Source organism: Octopus bimaculoides, chromosome 21 (genome assembly GCF_001194135.2).
Source record: "Octopus bimaculoides isolate UCB-OBI-ISO-001 chromosome 21, ASM119413v2, whole genome shotgun sequence".
Lineage (NCBI taxonomy): Eukaryota > Metazoa > Mollusca > Cephalopoda > Octopoda > Octopodidae > Octopus > Octopus bimaculoides.
Window position 1 is genome coordinate 32,352,624 of NC_069001.1, and position 8,746 is coordinate 32,361,369.

The window sequence follows — 8,746 nt, forward strand, 5'->3', positions numbered from 1 at the left end:
TAAATACATATATATATATAAGTACATATATATTATACAAATGTAACCTAATTGTTCTACAAAAGAGACCAATAGAATAAGTATTAGGCTTACAAAGAATAAGTCCTGGGTCGATTTCTTCAACTAAAAGGCAATGCTCCAGCATGGTCACAATCAAAATGACTGAAACAAGTAAAAGAATATATATAAATATATATATATATACATATATTTAAGTATATATATATATAAATATGTATATACATATATATAAATATATATATGAGTGTATTTGCTTGTGTGTTTGTGCATGGCTCTGTACCTTTGTCTAGATGTCACATGATAGTTGCTTAATGAGCTTCATCGTCATCATACAAATGAGATTGTTTTCAGCTTTCTGTGGAAACATGTCTGATCGCAGAGGAAATATTAAATAGCCTGCCAACAGGTAAGGCATCCAGCTGTAGAAAAACCTGCCTCAGCAAATTCTGTTTCACCCATGCAAGCATGAAGAAGTGGACATCCAATGATGATATAAATCAGATGCACCTGTGTGGTGTAAAATTTGCTCTCAGTTTTAAGCCCACTGTGGCACCTTAGGCATGTGTCTTCTATTATACCCCAGGCCAACTAAACCCTTTGGAGTGGATTTCGTAGACAAAAACTCCAAGAAACCCATCATTCATGTGTTTGTGTTACTGTCTTGTCTTAACTTAATGTAATAATTGTAAAACAAATATCACCATCTTGCAATTGGTGTCCCTTGTTTCCAATATTCCATGAAAACATGTCTGGTCAGTAAATATTATCTTACTTGGAAACAGGTGAGGGTTGGCAACAAGAAGCACATCTGGCTGAAGAAAAATTTGCTGCAACAAATTCCATCTGACCCACGTAAACATGGGAAAGTGAAGATTAAATGACGACCAATGGTTGACATTAATAGAGACAAATTTGGAAGAGTGTTTCTGTACCATGTTGAGACATGAATTCTGTTGCGAACTGACAAAATAGCTGCTAAATTAGCAGTTGCAAGCATAGGAGGTCCACGAGTCAAATTTGGTGCACAGAAATGTACAACCTATCCACTGGTTCAATTTTATTAAATAAAATTTTTTTTTTTATTTAAATTTTAAAATATTCTGCATGGTACATAGAGCAAGATTATTCTACTATCGCCTCAGGCCGTTCAAAGCATTGTGAATGGACTTGATTGATAAGAACTGAAAGAAGCCCGTCGTACATACACGTGTGTGTGTTTATGACAACTGGTGTTGGTTTGTTTACATCCCTATAATTTAGCAGTTAGGCAAAAAACACCCGACAGAATAAGTTCCAGGCTTTATAATGTACCGCTGGTATTTGTGGGTCGAGAACGAAATCGTTTTTATCTGACTTTAGTTTAAAACTTATGAAAACAAGATCCTCCGTGAAATAATCTCACTAACCATTGATATTATCAAATGTTTCGAACGCAGCCGAGTTTCTATTGTAATGGGAACAGGCAGGATGAGAAAAGACCGGACGACATCACAATTTTCTCATACAGAAACGTCTTCCATCCGGGGTGCGAGATGCTGCGTTACCGTCTCCATTGGCAACCTGGTGAAATCTGTCACAGAATCGGGCTTCGTCGCTAGGCAGGTGATGGATCACATCACAAGTTCTCTCCGACAGGTTTCTTTTTGAATCTAAAGCTTTGGAAACGTCCGGCGTCCCTAACCTGAACCACCTCTCTATACATTTTGATTGAGATAGACACTGCCATTTTCAGGAACAACTAGCATGATGTGGAATGACTTTTTCAAGCTCTTCTACCTCGCCATTTCGTCTGCTGGGACTATGAAGCATTTTACACTAGTGGTTCTCAACTGGATTCGATATAAATTTTTGCGGGGTTCACGTAACAAAATAATAAATTTGGGATCCACAAATGTATTTTAATGGTTCCTGAAAAAAAATTTGCTTTAGATGTATTGCAAGGAACAACTAGGTTTCTTTCTCCAACATTTTACACAGTTCACCCTACACAATGTGTGAAAAACAAAATAGAAATTATAAAAGAAGTTTCTATAAAACAAGTTTTTCAATATCGAATGGTTATGGGGTCCACCAGAATAAAATAGTAATCAAAGACGTCTACAAATAAAAAGAAATGGTTGAAAACTGATTTACGCGACTCGCTGTAAGCCATCTATGTATAATATTTAATGTAGATACACTTGATAAGTCTTGTATTTGTCTTGAGATAACATCTTTTATGGACCTGCTACATTAAAAACATACTAAATATCAGAGAGACGGAATTAGAAACTGGCTCCGGATCATAATAAACAGGCTAGTAAGATTATTTCACTGAGCCTGTCTCAATAAGTTTTACACTAAAATCAAATAAAAACGAATGTGTTAACCGATCACAAAAATTAACCATTCTGTCCTTCGTCCTTTTTTGTCTCTCCACTAATTTTATTTTATTTTGTGTGTGTGTGTGGTATATATGTTTGTAAATATTCTAAGATATCTATAAGGCCACACAACTGAACTAAAAAATAGGACTGTAGTTTTAGATTTAGCGCGCTCTTTCACAGCGAATGCTTTCTATCATGCAATAAGAGACGACTGCTAATCTATAGTTAGGTCCCTTTGTGTATGAAACCCGTAGAAATGACCAAAAGTTACAGTAAAATATTTTAAAGAACGTAATCAATGCTTTCTGATAGCGTCCTTGATGGATTGTCGTTTAGCTCGAACTTAACCCTGGTCGAGTAGACCGATGATCAACGATATCCAGCCATGGTGATCACGTCTATTTTGTACATCCATGTACATGTTGTCTAAAAAAGTGTGGTTTTCAAGGAAATTATCAATTATTTAGTGACTGTCTCATTAGCTCGTGTCCTTGAATGGAGTCAGCAAGTTGCGAAGTCGCAAGTCTTTCTAAAAGATATCGGTGACGTAAATGGAAAGAAATGCTTTCAACCAGACACAACCGGACACCTTACTTCTGTATAACGTTAATGGTTTAACTTCAGTTCCGCATAACATTATGTGCCAATGATTATTGTTTACATAAGGGTTTACTTTGAACTCGGCCTGTTTTTATTTTGATTCAATGTTAATAATTTAGTTGGTTGGGTTCGATGCTTTGGTTTATTATAGACTGGATGAGTAACGCATAAATGCGAAACGGTTTCAAATGAGAATCGAAATCGGTTTGCCGACTGGATTCCGCGAGATTTCAAATGCCAGATCGCAAGGACCCGCAAATACCAGTAAATTAATAAAACAAAATAAAATACAAAATAGCGTAAAATACGAGAATTTTAGCTGGGGGGCTTATAGTACATACCTGAGAATTTGCGCAGTGTTTCGAGATCTATTTGGTATTCATGTATACAGTAGTCATGAGAGATTGGCAGAAGATTGATGTGGTGGTGATGATTATAACGTAGATACAGTCATCGGTATTAATTATGACATTAAAATATAAAGATACAAATAAAAGTAAAAATGGAGTAAAATCATTCGATGATGATGACTGAGTTGACAAAATTGATATCTAAAAATTAGATGATGGTAATATTCCCAGTAAATAACAGAGAATATAGATCTATATGCTTTGATTTTCGCAAATCCATAATTGTTTGCGTTTGTTTCTTCCGTTGATCCATCCCCCAACCTCAATACGCGCCTTATTTATTTATTTTTTAAAGTCCAATACATTAGCCTCGTTTTAGAAATATTACAATATCGCTTAGTTTCTCCATACAGTATATGTGTGTATTTCTTTATATGTGTATGTGTATCCGTGTGTTTTCTATATATGTGTGAGTGTATGTATCTATCTGAGTGTGTGCATGGTTGTATGTGTTTGTATGTATTTCTGTCTGCATGTATCTGTGTGTACGAGTGTACGCATCTGTATGTATATGTTGTTTCATGTTGAATGAAATGGGTCTTAATATTTTCATTTTTCATTAAAAATTTCTCCTCCCTAATAGTAAATGGTAAAATATTCTCTCTAAATCGTACAGACATTCACATAAGTTATTTTTAAGACCGCACAGCTCGTACAGAAATACTGACAGGAATCGGTTAGTTAGGGTTGCCATGTCGAAGACAATGAACCCAATCAAGAACTGAAATACTTTTTAAAACATTAATTTTCGCTCTGCTAAATAAAACAAGTTTGCAACAACAATCTTTATCGCGTTTGAATAAAACAATGCAAAAACAGCAAATTTATTATGGGAGTTTGAAAGAATTTAACGTAGTCACACGAGCCTGCGGTCCGGTTTCGATTCGACTTCATGTCTTTTGTTAATCACTATGGCTTAGAGATAAAATGCTGGGGCTACTGTTCGGTTAGTGTAGGAGTATCATATACGTAACATAACGAGTTGAAATATTTCGATCAATTGAGATTATCCTAGCAATTGGTAAGTACAAATTTTAGTTGTGTTAAAGGCTAAAAACAAAAAAGGTAGTTAACTCTCATAAAATTAGTTGATCGAACAACTCAGAATCTTTTCTGTTTCTCTTTTGTCCATGCTAGATATCACTACTATTGTTTAAACTATGTCTAAACAATTTTTGGTTGCCTTGTAGCGTGCGGTCAACCTAGCCATTTATACTTTAGCATGCAGTCTAAATCTGACTCTGAACCCTAACTTGACCTTAACACTAACACGAACCCTAATCCTAAACCCGAATCCTGACACTCATCCAGATCGGGTCATGTCACAGCGTATGCTACGGATATTGCAGTCGAGTGCAACCAATTTTCTCTGGTTTTCAAAGAGCTTTGATTGACTTCTCAGTTTATTCCCGAACTGTCAAATATTAAGTAAAAGTCGTTGCTTAGCTCCTGGTCGACTCTTGCTCAGCCAATCTGTATTCAAACGTTTAACAGTCGTGACTAACCCGTGTTACGAAAAAGCCATAAGACTACATGGTGTAAGATATTGGTTTCAAATTTTAGCACAAGGCCAGCGGCTAAATCGATTACGTCGACACCAGTAACTGATACTTATTTTATCGATCCTGAAAGGATGGAAAGCAAAGTCGACCTCGACGGAATTTGAAATCAGGACGTAAAGATAGATGAAATGCCTCTAAGCATTTTGCCCTGGGTGCTAACGATTCTGCCAGCTCGCCGCCTTAACATGGTGGAAGATATTGCTGTATCTTTCATTTATTTTTTACTTGTTTCAGTCATTGGACTGTGGTTATGCTGGAGTATCATCTCGAAGGGCTTAATCGAATAAATCGACCCCTGTACTTATTTTTGTCAAGTCTGGTATTTATTCTATCAGTCTCTTTTGTTGAACAGTTAAGTTATTGGAACATCATCAAACCAACACCAAGCAGTGGTGGGGGAAACACACACACACACACACATATACAATGAGCTTCAGTTTCCGTCTGCAAGATCCATTCACTAAGTTTTCGTTGGCCCAAGACTAAAGTGGAAGAGACTTACTGGGACTGAACCTGAAACCATGTGGTTTAGAAGCAAACTTCTTACCACATGGCCACGCCTGCGGATGGTTAAGCAGGTCTCAACACAGTTGTGTTATTTCAACTTCAATCTGGCTACATGACCCCATGGGCAAGTTCTTCTTTCAAAGCTTTGAGTTAACCAATACCATTTGTGTGGAATTTAATTTAAGGAAAGTATGCAGAAGTTCATCACATATGTAATATATCTTATATCTTTTACTTGCTTCAGTCATTAGATTGCAGCCATGCTGGGGCACTGCCTTGAAGAATTTTAGTTGAACAAATCGACCCTAATATATATTTTTTTCTTTACTTTTTTAAGCCTGGTACTTATTCTGTCGGTTTCTTGTGCCAAATTGCTAAGTTACCGGGATGTAAACACACCAGCACAAGTTTTCATACAGTGGTGGAGGACAAACACACACACACTCATACAACACGTTTTACTATTGGCTTCTTTCAGTTTCCATCTGTCAAATCCACTCACAAAGCTTTGGTTGGCCCAAGGTTATAGTAGACGACTCTTGTCCAAGGTGCCATACAGTGAGACTGAACCTGGAATCATGTGGTTGGGAAATAAACTTCTAACCACACAGCCACGAAGCTAAAAATTTCACAACAAACAACAAATACTTTTTACTATGATTTCTCTTTCCACTCCAGTGATTAAGTTGAGGAGACTGTAACATTTGAGTTCATTGATCAATATCCTTGACCTCTTCTGTGGTATTTTCACAGGGAGTAGATTTTGATAGGTAGGTCAAATAAAGAGTCAAAATTTCAAATTTTAATTCTTTTTCTGACCAACAAATATTTTGTCTATTATCGTTTCTTTCATGCTTTTGTATTCATATAGCTTAATGATATATACTGTTTATCTGGTTTAAAATTCATGATTATTTACAAAATTAATCAATCTATTTGACCCTTTATCAAAATGGTGTGACCTAACCTTGTTTTTGAGGTTATTTTTGTAGTAAAAAAAGAGTTGTACAAAAAACATACTTTATTTGGTAGCTGAAAGATTACTGAATCTTTTGATACCTCATCATCATCATTTAATGTCCATTTTCCATGCTGGCATGGGTTGGACAGTTTGGCTGTGGTCTGGAGAGCCAGCAGCTGCACCAGGCTCCAATCTGATCTGGCAATGTTTCTACAGCTGGATGTCCTTCCTAACACCAACCACTCCGAGAGTGTAGTGGGTGCTTTTTACGTGCTCTGACACGGGAACCAGTCAGGTGGGCCTAGCATTGATCACGTTTGGATAGTGCTTTTTATGTGCCCAGTCATAGGGTACTGGCATTGGCCATGTTTGGTTGGTGCTTTTTATGTGTCACCAGCACGAGAGCCAGTCGGGGGGTACTGGCATCGACCACGTTCGGATGGTGCTTTATACGTGCCTCTGGCATGGAAGCCAGTCAGGGAGCACTGGCCACAGCTACTATATTGGTTTTACTTGACTCATCAGGTCTTCTCAAGCACATCATATCGCACAACGCATCAGAGGTACTCTTAACTGGGCCGGATATGCATGGCTGTGATCTCACTTTAGTTGCAGGGACTTCTCAATCATAGCATACTTCTAATGGTCTCGGTCTCCTGTCATTGCCTTTGTGAAGCCCAGTGTTTGAAGGTCATGCTTCACCACTTCATCCCATGTCTTCCTGGGTCTACCTCTTCCACAGGTTCTTTCCATAGTTAGGGAGTGGCACTTCCTCATGCAGCTGTCCTCATCCATATGTAACACAGGACCATACCAGCACAGTTGTCTGTCTTGCACACCACATTTAATGCTTCTTATGCCCAACTTTTCTCTCAAGATACTTACACTCTGTCGGGTATGCACACTGACATTAACACATCCAGCAGATCAAACTAGCTTCATTTCTTTCAACCTACACATGTCCTCAGCAGTCATGGCCCATGTTTCACTGCCGTGTAGCATGGCGGTTCGCTCACATGCATCATACAGTCTGCCTTTCATCCTGAGTGAGAGACCTTTAGTTGCCAGCAGAGGTAGGAGCTCCCTGAACTTTGCCCAGGCTATTCTTATTCTAGCCGCTACACTCTCAGAGCAACCACCCCCACTACAGACTGGGTCACCTAGATACCAGAAGCTATTAACTGCTTCTAGTTTTTCCCCCTGGCATGTGATGGAATCTGTTTTCTGTACATCTTCAGGGTTTATTGTCCCTGTGCATCTGCCACACACTAATACCAGCCCAGATGATGGATGTCAAAAGATGAGAATGAATTATTTGATCAGCTTGGTGATATAGTAGAAGGTACCACATACTGAAACCACATGATTGGGAAGTAAGTGTATCTAGGATAAGAGAGTAAAGACCCCCTTTGGTCAGGAATAACCATGGGATTGCACCAAGGAAGTTCCTCTCTGAGGCACAAGTCTGGAGAAGGTTGTTTATGGAAGCCCAGCAGTTACCCATGCATATCAGCCTCCCCTCTCCACACCACTGATGTTATCCAAGGGAAAGGCAAAGGCCAATACAGCTTGGCACTAGTGACGTCGCAGCTCATTTCTACAGCTCAGTGAACTGGAGCAATGTGAAATAAAGTGTCTTGCTCAAGAACATAACGCACAGCCTGATCCGGGAATCGAACTCATTACCTCATGATTGTGAGCCCAATGCTCTAACCACTGAGCCATGTGCCTAGTGTATCTAAGACTAAATTATTTAATGTCTCCTTCATTGTTGAGGTTGTTACCAAGTCTCAGATCAGTCCTCAACTGGCAGGCCCTTGATCAAAGACATTTCAGTTGTGACTCTCTAGCATTGTTTTTTTTGGGGTCTCCAAGTGTATGTAGGACTGCATTATTTAATGTATCCTTCCTTATCATATGAACAAAGTCAATATAGTGCAATGAAACCCAGTACTTTCTTTATCCCCCCACTCCCACCACCACCACTTTCGTGGTACTCTTCGCCTCACTCGAACCATTGTCTCACTTTTACTCACAGCAATCATTTTCTGCTTATTCTTCCCTTTGGAAGTTCTAGCTGCATTTGCTCTCCCCCCCCCCCGCTTTTCTCTCTCACAATCCTTTCTCCATTACTTTACTTCCACCTCAACACCACCCCAACCCAGACCCCGGGTTAGGTTAAACCCCATGGAAGTCCTAACCACTTAAAAGATTTTGGTCCCCACCCTCATATATGTAACTCAAAATATAAACAATAATAAACCATTAAATAAATTTCTATTTTTCAAAATGAAACAAAGAAAAAAATGATGGAAAATA

The 8,746-nt window shown here is 38.4% G+C and overlaps 2 protein-coding genes across 4 annotated transcripts in view; one reads left to right on the forward strand and one right to left on the reverse strand.

Moving 5' to 3' along the window:
* Positions 1-3,709, reverse strand: part of LOC106882019 (protein PFC0760c) — an 11,677-nt gene extending 7,968 nt beyond the window's left edge. Inside the window, exons 1-2 of one of the 3 annotated variants that reach the window (XM_052975352.1) lie at positions 3,329-3,709; positions 94-162 (exon numbers count right to left, since the gene is read on the reverse strand). The gene's annotated coding sequence lies outside the window, so the exon portion shown is untranslated. Of the gene's footprint in view, positions 1-93; positions 163-1,427; positions 1,673-3,328 lie in introns of those variants that run through there. The other 2 variants (XM_052975353.1, XM_014932576.2) reach the window with 2 other exon arrangements.
* Positions 3,710-4,351: 642 nt separating this feature from the next.
* Positions 4,352-8,746, forward strand: part of LOC106882010 (ELAV-like protein 1-B) — a 19,247-nt gene continuing 14,852 nt past the window's right edge. The window contains exon 1 of the mRNA XM_052975354.1: positions 4,352-4,418. The gene's annotated coding sequence lies outside the window, so the exon portion shown is untranslated. The remainder of the gene's footprint in view (positions 4,419-8,746) is intronic.